Source organism: Cherax quadricarinatus, chromosome 28, assembly GCF_038502225.1.
Source record: "Cherax quadricarinatus isolate ZL_2023a chromosome 28, ASM3850222v1, whole genome shotgun sequence".
Lineage (NCBI taxonomy): Eukaryota > Metazoa > Arthropoda > Malacostraca > Decapoda > Parastacidae > Cherax > Cherax quadricarinatus.
The window spans coordinates 19,214,729-19,234,282 of NC_091319.1; the positions used below are offsets into that span (position 1 = coordinate 19,214,729).

At 40.4% G+C, this 19,554-nt stretch overlaps 1 long non-coding RNA gene across 1 annotated transcript in view; it reads right to left on the reverse strand.

Annotated features, from left to right (window-relative positions):
• The window catches only part of LOC138853327 (uncharacterized), a 970,094-nt gene that overhangs the window by 812,230 nt on the left and 138,310 nt on the right, over nt 1–19,554 (reverse strand). Inside the window, exon 2 of the long non-coding RNA XR_011392537.1 lies at nt 5,536–5,567. This is a non-coding gene — a long non-coding RNA (uncharacterized lncRNA). The remainder of the gene's footprint in view (nt 1–5,535; nt 5,568–19,554) is intronic.

A 19,554-nucleotide genomic window follows, 5' to 3' on the forward strand; every position in this document is an offset into this window, starting at 1 on the left:
TGTAGGTGAAAGAATACACACGTAGGATGTTCTAGGAGGCGTATAATGTGAAAGTCTTGAGGGGAAGCCTCAGAGAGGTCTCTAGCTAGCGGCTCACATGCGAGGGGCTCGTGACGTCACAGCTAGCCAGGGAGCCTATCTATAACAGCTGGGATTATCTAAGTATACTACACAAGTAATCAGTAACACTACTGACACTCCCACACCCACACGCCCTCCTCCCACACCCACACAGTCGTGAGATCAAGAGGATACTCTCAGTTTCTTAGACATCAATTTTGTCATGATCACTGGGATGAATCTCTGTAGTGGCCTGACCGGCGTAAACAACAACGTTATCACTATAAGTGGCAACTGAAGTAATGTGCTTATTGAGAATTACACTGACTATCAAGGTATAATAAGCAATGCACTACCAGAAGAACAATCTTGGGTTAAGCTTCGTTGCAGTGAGATACAGCCTAATGACAACACTCATTTAAACTTTACTGAGATTATTATTATTATTATTATAATCAAGGGGGAAGCGCTAAACCCGGAGGATTATACAGCGCCTGGGGGGATGTGGAAGGCATTCAGGCTTAATTCGGGGAACTGGAGCACAGATCCAATTTCCTAAATCAAGAGCCCCTCACCAACATCAAGGAACCTTTCTTGAGGGGAACTTTACTGAGAGATTTTTCTTGAATTACGTAACAAATTTACTTATCTGACTAAGTTTCTCATTATGATTGACTGGGCTACGAAAAACTAATAAAAAATTCTATTAAGACCTAAGATGAATAAAAAAAACAAAAGGCACAATGCTGTGACTGGAACAATATACAAATAACGTATGTGCGGGTTATCATTTGTACTTAGAGCAAAACATTGTACCGAGAAAAGTTAGCTCTGTAAAGTGTTTCTCTTCTCGCCATTTACACAGATTTACATTATTTTACATTGAAAGAAACAACAAGAAAGAAAGAGGAACGAAGGTATTCCTGGTCAGTGAAAACTTGAACTGCCGCACGAAAAAAAAAAATCTAAGACCGAAGGAATATAAAAAGTATTTTTAGTCGCAGTTTTTTTTTCTTTTTTGAAAGACGCAGAAAGCTGGTTGTGGATGTGCTAAACTGTCTCCAAAAATAAAAAAAAAATGTAGGCATCCACTGAGATTTTAAATTCAACCAAAGTGCCTGTAATTACTTGATGAGGATATGAAGGCTTCCTAGATGTAGCTGAAGATTGTTTTTTAAAGCCGTTTGTGACTGAGCCAACTAGAGGGAATAATCTGCCTTGATAAATAATCAAGCGATCACAAAACTATCACTCTTAATATTACCAGGCAGTAAAACCATTAAGAACGACGCTAAAGTCTCAGATTTTCGTTTTCTGCATTACAATGGATTTAGAGAAGCATTTAGCCAGTACTGACTGGGGTAATCTGAATAATAAATTATCTTGAAGGTCAAAGAAGAAAACTGCCTACATGAAATGATTCAAAATATTAAAAAGCTGCCTGTAACACATAAATTATGTACATATAGGTGAGTACAAACAGGAAGTGCGTCTGTCTTGCAGCAGACGGGGGATCAAGCCTTCACTACGTCTTGAATTGAAAGACATGAGTTTAGCGCTTAACATGAATTATTTATTAATTTAACACATAATTACATTCCCCAGAGAAAAAATACCAAAAAACAAAAATGGCCCCAGCTAGGCCAAAGGTGAAAGCAAAACGCATCTTGCTGGATAATCAAAGACATGTACCAACACATCACAAGAGGAATCACCCGACAGACCAGTCAATATGTTCATACTGAACATGTTAACAGACCAGTCAATATGTTCATACTGAACATGTTAACAGACCAGTCAATATGTTAATACTGAACATGTTAACAGACCAGTCAATATGTTCATACTGAACATGTTAACACACCAGTCAATATGTTCATACTGAACATGTTAACAGACCAGTCAATATGTTAATACTGAACATGTTAACAGACCAGTCAATATGTTCATACTGAACATGTTAACAGACCAGTCAATATGTTAATACTGAACATGTTAACAGACCAGTCAATATGTTCATACTGAACATGTTAACAGACCAGTCAATATGTTCATACTGAACATGTTAACAGACCAGTCAATATGTTCATACTGAACATGTTAACAGACCAGTCAATATGTTCATACTGAACATGTTAACAGACCAGTCAATATGTTCATACTGAACATGTTAACACACCAGTCAATATGTTCATACTGAACATGTTAACAGACCAGTCAATATGTTAATACTGAACATGTTAACAGACCAGTCAATATGTTCATACTGAACATGTTAACAGACCAGTCAATATGTTAATACTGAACATGTTAACAGACCAGTCAATATGTTCATACTGAACATGTTAACAGACCAGTCAATATGTTCATACTGAACATGTTAACAGACCAGTCAATATGTTCATACTGAACATGTTAACAGACCAGTCAATATCTTCAGAAACAAACAAGTAAAGTCCTCAAACGTTATACAAGAATACAGAATTAAAGTTGCAAGTTTATCCAAGGCAAACCCACATGTTATATAGCTACACACTTACACCCACATGTTATATAGCTACACACTTACACCCACATGTTATATAGCTACACACTTACACCCACATGTTATATAGCTACACACTTACACCCACATGTTATATAGCTACACACTTACACCCACATGTTATATAGCTACACACTTACATCCACACATGTTATATAGCTACACACTTACACCCACATGTTATATAGCTACACACTTACACCCACATGTTATATAGCTACACACTTACACCCACATGTTATATAGCTACACACTTACACCCACATGTTATATAGCTACACACACCCACATGTTATATAGCTACACACTTACACCCACATGTTATATAACTACACACTTACACCCACATGTTATATAGCTACACACTTACACCCACATGTTATATAGCTACACACTTACACCCACATGTTATATAGCTACACACTTACACCCACATGTTATATAGCTACACACTTACACCCACATGTTATATACCTACACACTTACACCCACATGTTATATAGCTACACACTTACACCCACATGTTATATAGCTACACACTTACACCCACATGTTATATAGCTACACACTTACACCCACATGTTATATAGCTACACACTTACACCCACATGTTATATAGCTACACACTTACACCCACATGTTATATAGCTACACACTTACACCCACATGTTATATAGCTACACACTTACACCCACATGTTATATAGCTACACACTTACACCCACATGTTATATAGCTACACACTTACACCCACATGTTATATAGCTACACACTTACACCCACATGTTATATAGCTACACACTTACACCCACATGTTATATAGCTACACACTTACACCCACATGTTATATAGCTACACACTTACACCCACATGTTATATAGCTACACACTTACACCCACATGTTATATAGCTACACACTTACACCCGCATGTTATATAGCTACACACTTACACCCACATATTATATAGCTACACACTTACACCCACATGTTATATAGCTACACACTTACACCCACATGTTATATAGCTACACACTTACACCCACATGTTATATAGCTACACACTTACACCCACATGTTATATAGCTACACACTTACACCCACACGTTATATAGCTACACACTTACACCCACATGTTATATAGCTACACACTTACACCCACATGTTATATAGCTACACACTTACACCCACATATTATATAGCTACACACTTACACCCACATGTTATATAGCTACACACTTACACCCACATGTTATATAGCTACACACTTACACCCACATGTTATATAGCTACACACTTACACCCACACGTTATATAGCTACACACTTACACCCACATGTTATATAGCTACACACTTACACCCACATGTTATATAGCTACACACTTACACCCACATGTTATATAGCTACACACTTACACCCACATGTTATATAGCTACACACTTACACCCACATGCTATATAGCTACACACTTACACCCACATGTTATATAGCTACACACTTACACCCACACGTTATATAGCTACACACTTACACCCACACGTTATATAGCTACACACTTACACCCACACGTTATATAGCTACACACACACCCACACGTTATATAGCTACACACTTACACCCACACGTTATATAGCTACACACTTACACCCACACGATATATAGCTACACACATACACCCACACGATATATAGCTACACACTTACACCCACACATTATATAGCTACACACTTACACCCACACGATATATAGCTACACACTTACACCCATACGTTATATAGCTACACACTTACACCCACACGTTATATAGGTACACACACCCACACGTTATATAGCTACACACTTACACCCACACGTTATATAGCTACACACTTACACCCACACGTTATATAGCTACACACTTACACCCACACGTTATATAGCTACACACTTACACCCACACGTTATATAGCTACACACTTACACCCACACGTTATATAGCTACACACTTACACCCACACGTTATATAGCTACACACTTACACCCACACGTTATATAGATACACACTTACACCCACACGTTATATAGCTACACACTTACACCCACACGTTATATAGCTACACACACCCACACGTTATATAGCTACACACTTACACCCACACGTTATATAGCTACACACTTACACCCACCCGTTATATAGCTACACTTACACCCACACGTTATATAGCTACACACTTACACCCACACGTTATATAGCTACACTTATACCCACACGTTATATAGCTACACACTTACACCCACACGTTATATAACTACACACTTACACCCACACGTTATATAACTACACACTTACACCTACACGTTATATAGGTACACACTTACACCCACACGTTATATAACTACACACTTACACCCACACGTTATATAAGTACACACTTACACCTACACGTTATATAACTACACACTTACACCCACACACTACATAACTACACACTTACACCCACACGTTATATAACTACACACTTACACCCACACGTTATATAACTACACACTTACCCCACACGTTATATAACTACACACTTACACTCACACGTTATATAACTACACACTTACACCCACACGTTATATAACTACACAATTACCCCACACGTTATATAACTACACACTTACACCCACACGTTATATAACTACACACTTACACTCACACGTTATATAACTACACACTTACACCCACACGTTATATAACTACACACACTCACACGTTATATAACTACAAACTTACGCCCATATGTTATTTAGCTACACATTTACGCCTACCCGTTATATAGGTACACAATCCCACACGTTACATAGCTACACACTACGCCTACACGTTATATAGCTACACACCCACGCCCGCTTTCTACATACCCGGGTGCTGGCGCCGTCTAACAAGGACACAGTTGCAACACCTACCTAAGAGGGCGGAAGCCAGCGGCATCGGCGGCCTGCAACACAAACATTGGTTAGTTGGGTTGAAAACGTACATGAATCATTAAGGCTACGTATAACCTAGTCAAGGACACCATAAACCTTGAAAATAGGAATTAAAGTGAGCTTTCAGTATACATGTACACGGAGAGACATATATCTCTCAGTGTGTATAACCCTAAGCAAATACATTCTCATAGCATCTCATATTATATAATATCTAGCAAATAATATTATTAACAGCCCCTATATATATATATATATATATATATATATATATATATATATATATATATATATATATATATATATATATATATATATATATATATATATATACTATATACACACACACATGGGTAACTAAAGTGTAATGAACACTTGTCAGTGCTCAGTACTAAACTACACGAGACAAACTCAGAAGAATTGATCTGTATACATGTATTTCTGCTCTTTCTCAGGTAATATTGAGATCTTTGGCATGAATATTCTAAAATCTAGCTTAGTTACATTAAGAATATGTCAGAGACGTTGTGTTGAGTTATCTTAGTACTGTGATCTCTACCAGTCTGCCATACAGCAGCACATTTTCACACCACCAAGTGTCTAGCTATCGCTTCACTGTCTGTAGCTCAGTCCACGATATGTATGGAAACACTGGAGGTGTTTCCTTACACCCGCTGCACCTGTTCACCTAGCAGTAAGTAGGTACCTGGGTGTTAGTCGGCTGATGTGTGTCGCATCCAGGTGGACAAAAGAACCACAATGGAAATAAGACAGACATCGATGACGCACTGACTTCCCTAGGTTATCCTGGGTGGCTATCTCCTCCAAGTTAAAAATACGAACAAATTTTATCTTAACCTTAATATTTGAACGTCAGGTGTGTTTCCTCGGCCACCTTGTTGCCAGACGTATCGTGGTCGGCCTTTATATGTCGTTTAATTATATATATATATATATATATATATATATATATATATATATATATATATATATATATATATATATATATATATATATATATATATATATATATATATAGACAGATTTATGTAACTTAACGTAGATTAACCATTTACTTAACCTAATTTAAAATAAAAAATAACATTTGTTTAAAAAGTGGAAGTGTTGAGAAACTGAGAGTGAAGAGCACATCAAGAGCTAAGTGAATGAGAAAGGGTTGCCTATGTATAACAAATCACAGCCTTTACAAGGTACTTTACAAGGTACTTTACAAGGTACTTTACAAGGTACTTTACAAGGTACTTTACGAGGTACTTTACAAGGTACTTTATAACCTTTTTATTCCGGTTACTTTTCAGTTTTCTAACTGGCATAAATCAGGTTAATAAGTGTTTTATTGGAAAACAAAATGCACTGTTATTTTGTCAGGGTAAATATTTATAAGATACTTAATTCACTGGTAAAATAATAAACCTTAAAGGGCCGATTTTTAAACTCTTTTAGGTTAATATTGCTGTCATTATAGAAACTAATACGTGATTTTGTTCTTGATACACTACTAACTGAATTCCTCATCTAAATACCTCCGAGTACTTTTTTTTCTAATTTGTGTGGCATGAAGATTATTTCCTACATGAGTTGGCTTCCTATATACTTAAAATTCCAGTGACTTAGTACTTTAGTTAAAAAAGGGGGAAGTACAGTCCCCCCCCTCCCCCATACTACTTTGAATTTGACCTCCGGAAACAATTTGTAAAGTTTGTAGAAATCATAAAAATTTCACTCACTTTTTTTCGTTCATCGAAATTTTAATCTTAAGCCGCATTATGCTACTCTGTTTTATTCCGGAAAATAATGTAGACTTAAAAGGAACAGAACCATCACAATCAACCTAATAAATGTAACTCATCACACACACACACACACACACACACACACACACACATACAGTGGAGGCAGGCTCCATACATAGCTTTAAAAAGAGGTATGATAAAGCTCACGGAGCGGGAAGAGTGACCGGGTAGCGGCCAAGTGAAGAGGCGGGGCCAGGAGCTGTGAATCGACCCCCGCAACCAAAACTAGGTGAGTACATACACATTCACAACAAGCCAAGTGTCCATCGATAAGTGCCTTTGCCATCTGGTACCTAACACAAACCAAAACTAACGTGCTAAGTGTCTATAAGAACTGGTAACTAATTAACCATCTAACACTAAGCCTCGCCATCCCCTCCCCCTCCAAGGAAAAACAGTTATTTAGTTATACAAATATATCATATGTGAACTGTTAATTTTTCACCAAACCTAGCATAGTAGCCTGACGCAACTTTTGCAAAATTCAACGAACAACAAATAACGTAATTTACATAACCTATTTAATAATTTATATAACCTATCGAAGAATTTACACAATAATACTTGGGTGTTAGCCTACTGGTGTGGGTCGCATCCTGAGGACAAAATTAACCTAATTTGCCTGAAATGCTCTGTATAACCAAGGGCTTTCTATATAGTATATCACTGATGTCAGCTATGGTCTGTATAAGTTGTATCATGTACTTGTAAAAATAAAGATTATTAGTGTTATTATTACTAATATGTTTCTCGTGGAAGGCGACTCTTGAAGTGACAAGGAATGGATAACTATGTAAATATCAATTACTACTCATCTCAATATCTTATGTAAAGGAAGAATTCACAGAGATTTTAAACCTGCCAGAAAATTTAGATAAAATGAGCAAAGAGAGTGATGACCTGTTAATATTTTATAATGTAAACGTCTGCCACATAATGTGCATTATACACATGGAAGAGATTGATACAGAGTTCATTACATGCACTATATACACTATATATATATACATTATATACACTACACTGGTATTGATGGTACTGATGAGTGTTCTACCGTGATGGTAACAACAGCAGGTCACAGTGATCATGATGGTATTGATGAGTGTTCTACCGTGATGGTAACAACAGCAGGTCACAGTGATCATGATGGTATTGATGAGTATTCTACCGTGATGGTAGCAACAGCAGGTCACAGTGATCATGATGGTATTGATGAGTGTTCTACCGTGATGGTAACAACAGCAGGTCACAGTGATCATGATGGTATTGATGAATGTTCTACCGTGATGGTAACAACAGCAGGTCACAGTGATCATGATGGTATTGATGAGTGTTCTACCGTGATGGTAGCAACAGCAGGTCACAGTGATCATGATGGTATTGTTGAGTGTTCTACCGTGATGGTAGCAACAGCAGGTCACAGTGATCATGATGGTATTGAGTGTTCTACCGTGATGGTAACAACAGCAGGTCACAGTGATCATGATGGTATTAATGAGTGTTCTACCGTGATGGTAACAACAGCAGGTCACAGTGATCATGATGGTATTGATGAATGTTCTACCGTGATGGTAACAACAGCAGGTCACAGTGATCATGATGGTATTGATGAGTGTTCTACCGTGATGGTAACAACAGCAGGTCACAGTGATCATGATGGTATTGATGAATGTTCTACCGTGATGGTAGCAACAGCAGGTCACAGTGATCATGATGGTATTGTTGAGTGTTCTACCGTGATGGTAGCAACAGCAGGTCACAGTGATCATGATGGTATTGATGAGTGTTCTACCGTGATGGTAGCAACAGCAGGTCACAGTGATCATGATGGTATTGTTGAGTGTTCTACCGTGATGGTAGCAACAGCAGGTCACAGTGATCATGATGGTATTGATGAGTGTTCTACCGTGATGGTAACAACAGCAGGTCACAGTGATCATGATGGTATTGATGAGTGTTCTACCGTGATGGTAACAGCAGCAGGTCACAGTGATCATGATGGTATTGATGAGTGTTCTACCGTGATGGTAACAACAGCAGGTCACAGTGATCATGATGGTATTGATGAAAGTGTTCTTACCATCTACCTGGAAATCATTCCAGGGATCAACGCCCTCGCGGCCCGGTCCATGACCAGGTCTCCCGGTGGATCAGGGCCTGATCAACGAGGCTGTTACTGCTGGCCGCACGTATTCCAACGTACAAACCACAGCCCGGCTGATTCGGTACTGGCTTTAGGTATCCGTCCAGCTCCCTCTTGAAGACAACCAGGGGTCTATTGGTAATTCCTCTTATGGGTCGTGGGAGGCTGTTGAACAGTCTTGGGCCCCGGACACCTACTGTGTTTTCTCTTAGTGTACTAATGGCGCGCCTACTTTTCAATGGGAGGTATGTTGCATTGCCTGCCAAGTCTTTTACTTTTGTAGGGAGTGATTTCTGTGTGCAGATGCGGGACCATTCCTTCGAGGATTTTCCAAGTGTAGATTATAATATATCTCTCTCGCCTTCGTTCCAGTGAGTACAAGTCAAGTGCTTCCAAGCGTTCCTAGTAAATCATACCCGCGGCCGGGATTGAACCCGCGGTCATAGAGTCTCAAAACTCCAGCCAGTCGCGTTAGCCACTAGACCAGCTAGCCACAATAAGATTCATCCAACTAGGTATATTTCTACACCATAGGAAGGTTAGGTTAGTCATGTTGACGGCAGTGAAGGGACTTGAGCTAGAGTTCGTCACGGCCACGCTAGCTGGAGATTCGTCTGTAAAAACTTGCATTTGTGGTCACAGAGGTGCCTGTGCTAACCTTCCTATGGTGTAGAAATATACCTAGTTGGATGAATCTTATTGTGGCTAGCTGGTCTAGTGGCTAACGCGACGGGCTGGAGTTTTGAGACTCTATGACCGCGGGTTCAATCCCGGCCGGGGGTATGGTTTGTTTGCAATCGTGTCATTACGATTTCTTAAGTCATGTTCCTAGTAAAGGTGTTTGATGGAATTTATATGTGCAGTAAAGGTTCTCTGTACATTCTCTAGACCTGCAATTTCACCTGCCTTGAATGGAGATGTTAATGTACAGCAGTATTCCAGCCTAGAAAGAACAATCGATTTAAAAAGGATCATAGGCTTGGTATCTCTTGTCCTGAATGTTCTCATTATTCATCATATCAGTTTCCTCGCAGATGTGATAGTGGCACTATTGTGATCCTTGAAGGTGAGATCCTCAGACATTACCACTCCAAGGTCCTTCACATTACTTTTCCGCTCTACTGTGTGATTCGAGTTTGTAATATACTCAGTTCTAGTTATTATTTCCTCCAGTTTTCCACAACGGAGTAGTTGGAATTTGTCTTCACTGAACATCATATTGTTCTCCGTTGCCCATTGGAAAACTTGGTTTATATCTTCTCGGAGATTTGCAGTGTCCTCAATGGATGACACTCTCATGCAGATCCTAGTATCGTCTGCAAGGGATGATACAGTGCTATGGTTTACATCTCTGTCTATGTCTGATATGAGGATGAGGAACAGGATAGGTGCTAGTACTGTGCCTTGTGGAACAGGGCTCTTCACTATGGCAGCTTCCGACTTTGCGATCAAAGATTACTGCCACTTAACCAATGAACCTCCTACTTTTCGGACTCACCAATTCTGTCATTAACCACACTGAGTCACAACCTCATTCTCAAAGAATCGCTATATATAGAGAGGGAATAAGGCTTCAGCTGAACAGCCTCATTACATCAGTACAGTTGTTCACACGCTAGTTTTGTTGTTTATTCGTAAGTTTATGAGTTTGTAAGTGGACTGATTAGGTTAGTTTTTGTAAGGGAGTTACGATAAAGTGGTGTACTTAAGCATTATTTATATCTTAATTGCCAAGACTTTGTTATATATATATATATATATATATATATATATATATATATATATATATATATATATATATATATATATATATATATATTATATATATATATATATATTAGAGACAGGGAGATAAATACAAGCTAATAAAAACCACATAATAAAAACTGACCTTAGACTAAAAACTGGAAATGCTTTCATAGATTTGAAAGACAGGCAGGAGATATAAAATACGATACTGTGACCGCAAATCACTTCATAAAAATATGATACGTGAATATACACAAGAAGGATTTCTTGTCACCATTAACAGAAAGAAAAAAAATGTGAACAATTGACAGGACCCGGGATCGATTACTGGAAAGGGCGAAACTTGCTGCTCCCAGATGCGCAATCAAAGATGAGTAATCACATGTGTAATCACAGACGTGTAATCACAGATGTGTAATCACAGACGTGTAATCAAAGATATGTAATCACAGGTGTGTAATCACAGATGTATAATAACAGGCGAGTAATAGCAAATGTGTACAGATGTGTAAAAGTGTATGCCCTGTTGAGTTTATATTTCGCGTTAGGTCGCCCTTATATTTCGCGCCATACCAGTGCTGCCATCTCGTTGGCTTAGGCCTAGCTTCAGTCCGTGAGATGCTGCATCGTCCTGACGACCGCACCAGACGGCCTACAGACAACAAGTCCCTCCTCTCTCCCTCTCTCTCCCTGGCAAGCCTAGACATCCTACCTGTATCAAGAACCCAGTATAGTATACACGTCGCCTCAGAACAGTATCACTATTCATCGCCAAATACCATTTATTGATAAAAATGTAGATGTTTGATTACAGATTTATAATAACAGGCGTATAATCGCAAATAAGAACATAAGAACATAAGAACATAAGAACATAAGAACGAAGGAACACTGCAGAAGGCCTACTGGCCCATGCGAGGCAGGTCCAAGTCCCTACCGGCTTAAGCCAATGCACCCAACCTAGTCAGGTCAGGTCACATTGACTTAAGGGAGGAACACGGCAACCGACCTGTTAGCACAAGCTATCAGGTCCAACTCACACCCACCCACATCTACTCATGTATTTATCCAACCTATTTTTAAAGCTACACAACGTTCTGGCCTCTATAACGGTACTTGGGAGTTTGTTCCACTCATCCACAACTCTATTACCAAACCAGTACTTTCCTATATCCCTCCTGAATCTGAATTTTTCCAACTTAAAACCATTGCTGCGAGTCCTGTCTAGGCTAGATATTTTCAGCACACTATTTACATCCCCTTTATTTATTCCTGTCTTCCACTTATAAACCTCAATCATATCCCCCCTAATTCTACGTCTTTCTAGAGAGTGCAGTTTCAGGGCCCTTAGTCTATCCTCATAGGGAAGGTTTCTGATACATGGGATCATCTTTGTCATCCTCCTTTGTACATTTTCCAGAGAATTTATATCCATTCTGTAATACGGTGACCAAAACTGTGCAGCATAATCTAAATGAGGCCTAACCAAGGATGTATAGAGTTGAAGAACAACCTGAGGACTCCTATTATTTATGCTTCTTGATATGAAGCCAAGGATTCTATTAGCTTTATTGCGAACACTTATGCACTGTTGTCTTGGTTTCAGATTACTGCTAACCAGAACTCCTAAATCTTTTTCGCAATCCGTAATATTAAGATCTACATTATTTAGTTTATATGTGGCATGGTTATTGTCCTGTCCAACATTTAGAACTTTGCATTTGTCTATATTAAACTGCATCTGCCACTTCTCCGACCACTGCATCAGTCTATTCAAATCTTCCTGGAGTGCTCGAATGTCCTCGTCAGAATGAATTCGACGGCCTATTTTGGTGTCATCGGCAAACTTGCCGATGTCGCTCTTTATGCCCTCATCTATGTCGTTTATGTAGATTGTGAACAGCAGGGGGCCCAACACTGACCCCTGTGGAACACCGCTCGTGACGCTTCCCCACTCTGATTTCTCCCCATTTATGCAAACTCTCTGCTGCCTATTTGTCAACCATGCCTCTATCCAGGAAAAAATTTCTCCTCCTATTCCATGTGCTTTAATTTTCCTCAATAGTCTCTGATGTGGGACCCTGTCAAAAGCCTTACTGAAGTCCATATACACAATATCATATTCATTACCATGATCTACCTCCTCAAATACCTTAGTGAAAAAAGTTAATAAATTCGTAAGGCAGGAACGCCCCTTTGTAAAACCATGCTGAGATTCGTTGATTAATTTATGCTTTTCAAGGTGGCTACGAACTGCCTCGGCAATTATTGATTCCATAAATTTTCCCACTATGGAGGTTAGGCTTATTGGTCTATAGTTCGAAGCTAAGGACCTGTCACCTGTTTTGAAAATAGGTATCACATTTGCCATTTTCCACTTATCTGGCACCATGCCAGTTTGTAGTGATATGTTGAAAAGATTAGCCAAAGGTGTGCTAAGCTCCTCTTTACATTCCTTTAGAACCCTTGCATACAGTTCATCAGGGCCTGGGGATTTGTTAGGTTTTAATTTATCTATTTGCCTAAGGACCATGTCACTTGTGACCCTAATAGTGCACAGTTTATTATCGTCCTGTTCTACATAATTTATCATTACTGGAATATCGCTGGTATCCTCCTGTGTAAAAACTGAGAGGAAGTATGTGTTAAAAATTCTACACATTTCCTTATCACTGTCAGTGAGCTGACCCGAGGAACTTTTGAGTGGGCCTATCTTGTCCCTGATCTTACTTCTGTATACCTGAAAGAATCCTTTTGGGTTAGTCTTCGATTCTCTTGCAACTTTAACCTCATAATCTCTATTTGCTTTTCTAATTCCCTTTTTTATTTCTCTCTTTAACTGAATATATCGATTTCTTAATTGCCCCTCTCCTCTTTTGATTTGCCTATATATGCCTCTCTTTTGACCAATCAGATATTTTAATCTATTGTTCATCCATTTAGGATCATTTTTGTTTGATCTGATTTCCCTATTTGGAACATAATTTGACTGAGCAGCTAGAACTATGCCCTGGAAAGCATCATATCGGCAACCATCACCACCTACCTGACCCCTAGTCAGGTCATTCCAGTTCAGCCCACCTAAGTAATTTTTCAGTCCTATGAAATCAGCCAAGCGAAAGTCAGGGACGGAGACTTGATTGCCATTATTAGGGGAATTCCATGATATGTTAAAACTGAGTGATTTGTGATCACTCTCCCCAAGCTCATCATTAACCTCAAGATTATTAATTAGTGTTTCCCTACTGGCAAGAACCAAGTCAAGGAGGTTATTTCCCCTAGTTGGCTCTGTCACAAACTGTTTTAAAAAACAATCCTGGATCGTATCAAGAAAGTCACCCGACTCTAAATTTCCTGTCAAATTGCTCCAGTCAATCTGTCTATAGTTGAAATCTCCCATTAGCACAACATTTTCGTATGTAGATGCCTTACGAATTTCGTCCCATAGAAGTTTACTGCACTCCCTATCAAGATTTGGGGCCCTGTAAATCACACCCAAAATTAGTTTTTCTCGGCCCTCGAGAAGCTGTAACCAAACAGATTCAGTGGCTGACGCTTCTAATTTAATATCTTGTCTAACACAACAATTTAAATTGTCTCTGACATACATCGCTACTCCACCACCTTTCCTGTTGACCCTGTCAGTGTGGAATAATTTATAGCCTTGTATGTGACATTCAGAGGGCATCTCTCTATCTTTCAGATTGAGCCAGGTCTCTGTTATAGCAATAATATCTATGTTTCCTGCACTTGCAATTAATCTTAGCTCATCTATCTTATTTCTAACACTCCTGCTATTAGTATAGTAAACCTTAAGGGAGCTAGTCCCTTGCTGCCCTCTGCTGTCCCCCTTTGTTTGCTGACCTGTTCTATTGTCTTTATTTATAACTTCATGCTGAATGCCTTTTATACATTTACTGTTTCCAACCCTAGTGTTGCAACCTGCTTGTTTCCCACACACACCCATACCTCTATCTTCCATCAGTTTAAAATCATAGGCATTTCACCAATGGCCTTCTCAATCGAGTCTGCAAGTGCTACCACCCCTGCCCCAGAGAGATGAACCCCATCCCTTGCATACATATCATGTTTGCCATAAAAGTTGTTCCAGTTGTCAATGAATGGGATTGCAAGTTCCTTGCAGTATCTGTCTAGCCAGCAATTTACACCAATTGCCCTAGACAACCATTCATTTGTGTAATCACAATGCATACTCACAGATGTGTAATCACAGATATGTAATCATAGATGTGTAATCGCAGATGTGTAATCAAAGATGTGTAATCACATATATGTAATCACAGATGTGTAATCACAAATGTGTAATCGAAGATGTGTAATCACAGATATGTAAATCACAATGTGTAATCGCAGATGTGTAATCACAGATATGTAATCGCAGATATGTAATCATAATGTGTAATCGCAGATGTGTAAGCGCAGATGTGTAATCACAATGTATAAGTCCAGATGTGTAATCAAAATGTGCAGTCACATATGTGTAACCCCAGATGTGTAATCACAGATGTGTAGTCACAATGTGTAATTGCAGATGTGTATTCACAGGTATAATTGTAAATGTGCAAACACAGATGTGTAACCACAGATGTGTAATAACAGTTGTGCAACCAAAGATGTGTAATCACAGATGTGTAATCGCAGATGTGTAGTCGCAGTTGTGTAACCACAGATGTGTAATCGCAGATGTATAATCACAAATGTGTAATCGCAGATATGTAATCACAGATGTGTAATCGCAGATGTGTAATCACAGATGTGTAATCAACACACGCACACATTTGCTGTTTCTGGTATATGTGAACGACATGACGGAAGGAATAAACTCAGAAGTGGCCCTGTTTGTAGATGATGTTACCTACCTGGAGGTTACCTGGAGGTTATTCCGGGGATCAACGCCCCCGCGGCCCGGTCCATGACCAGGCCTCCCGATGGATCAGGGCCTGATCAACTAGGCTGTTACTGCTGGCCGCACGCAGTCCGACGTACGAGCCACAGCCCGGCTGATCCGGCACTGACTTTAGGTATCTGTCCAGCTCTCTCTTGAAGGCAGCCAGGGGTTTATTGGCAATTCCCCTAATGCTTGATGGGAGGCTGTTGAACAGTTTTGGGCCCCGGACACTTATGGTGTTTTCTCTTAGTGTACCAATGGCGCCCCTACTTTTTATTGGCGGCATTTTGCATCGCCTGCCCAGTCTTTTACTTTCGTAGGGAGTGATTTCTGTGTGCAGATTTGGGACCATTCCTTCCAAGATTTTCCAAGTGTAGATTATGATATATCTCTCCCTCCTGCGTTCCAACGAGTACAAGTCAAGTGCTTCCAAGCGTTCCCAGTAGTTAAGGTGCTTGACAGAACTTATACGTGCAGTAAAGTTGATGAGAAAAATTCAATCGGACAAGGACCAGGCAGAACTACAAAGGGATCTGGACAGGCTGCAGGCCTAGTCCAAAAACTGGCTTCTGGAGCTCAACCCCACCAAGTACAAATTCATGAAGATTGGGGAAGGGCAAAGAATAAAGCAGACGGAGTACAGTCTAGGAGACCAGAGACTTGGGGTAAGTATAACACCGGGCACATCTGAGGCGCACATTAACCAAATAACTACTGCAGCATATGGGCCCCTGGCACACCTTAGAATAGTGTTCCGATACCTCATTAAGGAATCGTTCAAGACTCTGTACACCGTGTACGTCAGGCTCATACTAGAGTATGCAGCACCAGTTTGGAATCAGCACCTAGTCAAACACGTCAAGAAATTAGAGTAAGTGCAAAAGTTTGCAACAAGACTAGTCCCAGAGCTAAGGGGATTGTCCTACGAAAAAAGGTTAAGAGAAATTGGCCTGACTACAGTGGAGGACAGGAGGGTTAGGGAAGACATGATAACAACATATAAAATACTACGAAGAACTGACAAGGTGGACAAAGACAGACTGTTCCAGAGATGGGACACAGAAACAAGGGGTCACAATTGGAAGCTGAAGACTCCGATGAGTCAAAAGGATATTAAGAAGTATTTCGTTAGTCATAAAGTTGTCTGGAAGTCGAATAGCCTAGAAAGTGACGTAGAGGAGTCAGGAACTATACATAGTTTTAAGACGAGGTTTGATAAAACTCATGGAGCAGGGGGAGAAAGGATCTAGTAGCGATCAGTGAAGATGCGGGGCCAGGAGCTATGAATCGACCCTTGCAACCACAAATAGGTGAGGACACACACACCCGAGCTGGTAATGTGGGTGGCAGCGGTGCTGGTTGCTAGTGAGTGTTTTCTGACACATTTTTGACACACCAAGGGTGGGGCTTTCTCGAGTACCGTTACTTTCTTTATTTGTTTCTTTGTAGCGGTAGCAACCTTGGCACTGCCTTACTTACATTACCACAATAATTGTCTAAGTATACCAAACAATTTGCCCCCATTTTTGTAAGTTCATATATCCGCACCGTGTGTGTGTGTGTGTGTGTGTGTGTGTGTGTGTGTGTGTGTGTGTGTGTGTGTACTCACCTATTTGTGGTTGCAGGGGTCGATTCATAGCTCCTGGCCCCGCCTCTTCACTGATTGCTACTAGGTCCTCTCTCCCTGCTCCATGAGCTTTATCATACCTCGCCTTAAAACTATGTATGGTTCCCGCCTCCACTACTTCACTTTCTAGGCTATTCCACGGCCTGACTACTCTATGACTGAAGAAATACTTCCTAACATCCCTTTGATCCATCTGAGTCTTCAAACTTCCAATTGTGACCTCTTGTGTCTGTGTCCCATCTCTGGAACATCCCGTCTTTGTCCACCTCGTCTATTCCGCGCAGTATTTTATATGTCGTTATCATGTCTCCCCTGACCCTCCTGGCCTCCAGTGTCGTCAGGCCGATTTCCCTCAACCTTTCTTCGTAGGACAATCCCCGTAGCTCTGGGACTAGTCTTGTTGCAAACCTTTGCAATTTCTCTAATTTCTTGACGTGCTTGACTAGGTGTGGATTCCAAACTGGTGCTGCATACTCCAGTATGGGCCTGACGTAAATGGTATACAGAGTCTTGAACGACTCCTTACTGAGGTATCGGAACGCTATCCGTAGGTTTGCCAGGCGCCCGTATGCTGCAGCAGTTATCTGATTGATGTACGCCTCAGGAGATATGCTCGGTGTTATACTCACCCCCAGATCTTTTTCCTTGAGTGAGGTTTGCAGACTTTGGCCATCTAAACTATATTGTGTCTGCGGTCTTCTTTGCCCTTCCCCAATCTTCATGAATTTGCATTTGGCGGGGTTAAACTCAAGGAGCCAGTTGCTGGACCAGGCTTGTAGCCTGTCCAGGTCTCTTTGTAGTCCTGCCTGATCCTCATCCGATTTGATTCTTCTCATTAACTTCACATCGTCCGCAAACAAGGACACTTCTGAGTCTATCCCTTCCGTTATGTCATTCACATATACCAAGAACAGCACAGGTCCTAGGACTGACCCCTGTGGAACCCCGCTTGTCACAGGCGCCCACTTTGACACCTCGTCACGTACCATGACTCGTTGTTGCCTCCCTGTAAGGTATTCTTTTATCCATTGCAGTGCCTTTCCTGTTATGTGCCTGATCCTCTAGCTTTTCCAGTAACCTCTTGTGAGGAACTGTGTCGAAGGCCTTCTTGCAGTCCAAAAAAAATGCAGTCGATCCACCCCACTCTCTCTTGTCTTCTGTCACCTTGTCATAAAACTCTAATAGGTTTGTGACACAGGATTTTCCCTCCCTGAAACCATGCTGGTTGTCAATTATACACTTGTTTCTTTCCAGGTGCTCCACCACTCTCCTCCTGATGATCTTCTCCATGACCTTGCATACTATACACGTTAGTGATACAGGTCTGTAGTTTAGTGCCTCATGTCTGTCTCCCTTTTTAAAAATTGGGACTACATTTGCCATCTTCCATACCTCGGGGAGTTGCCCAGTTTCAAATGATGTGTTGAAGATCTTTGTTAATGGTACACACAATGTCTCTGCTCCCTCTTTAAGGACCCACAGAGAGATGTCTGGTCCCACCGCCTTTGAGGTGTCAAGTTCGCATAGCAGCTTCTTCACCTCCTCCTTGGTTATATGTACCTCATCCAGCACTTGCTAGTGCACCCCCCTGCTCTGATTTCCTGGAGTCCTACTGGTTTCCACTGTAAATACTTCTTTAAATCTTGTGTTGAGCTCCTGACATACCTCCCGGTCGTTTCTTGTGAATTCCTCATCACCCTTCCTCAGTCTGATTACCTGGTCCTTGACTGTTGTTTTCCTCCTGATGTGGCTGTAC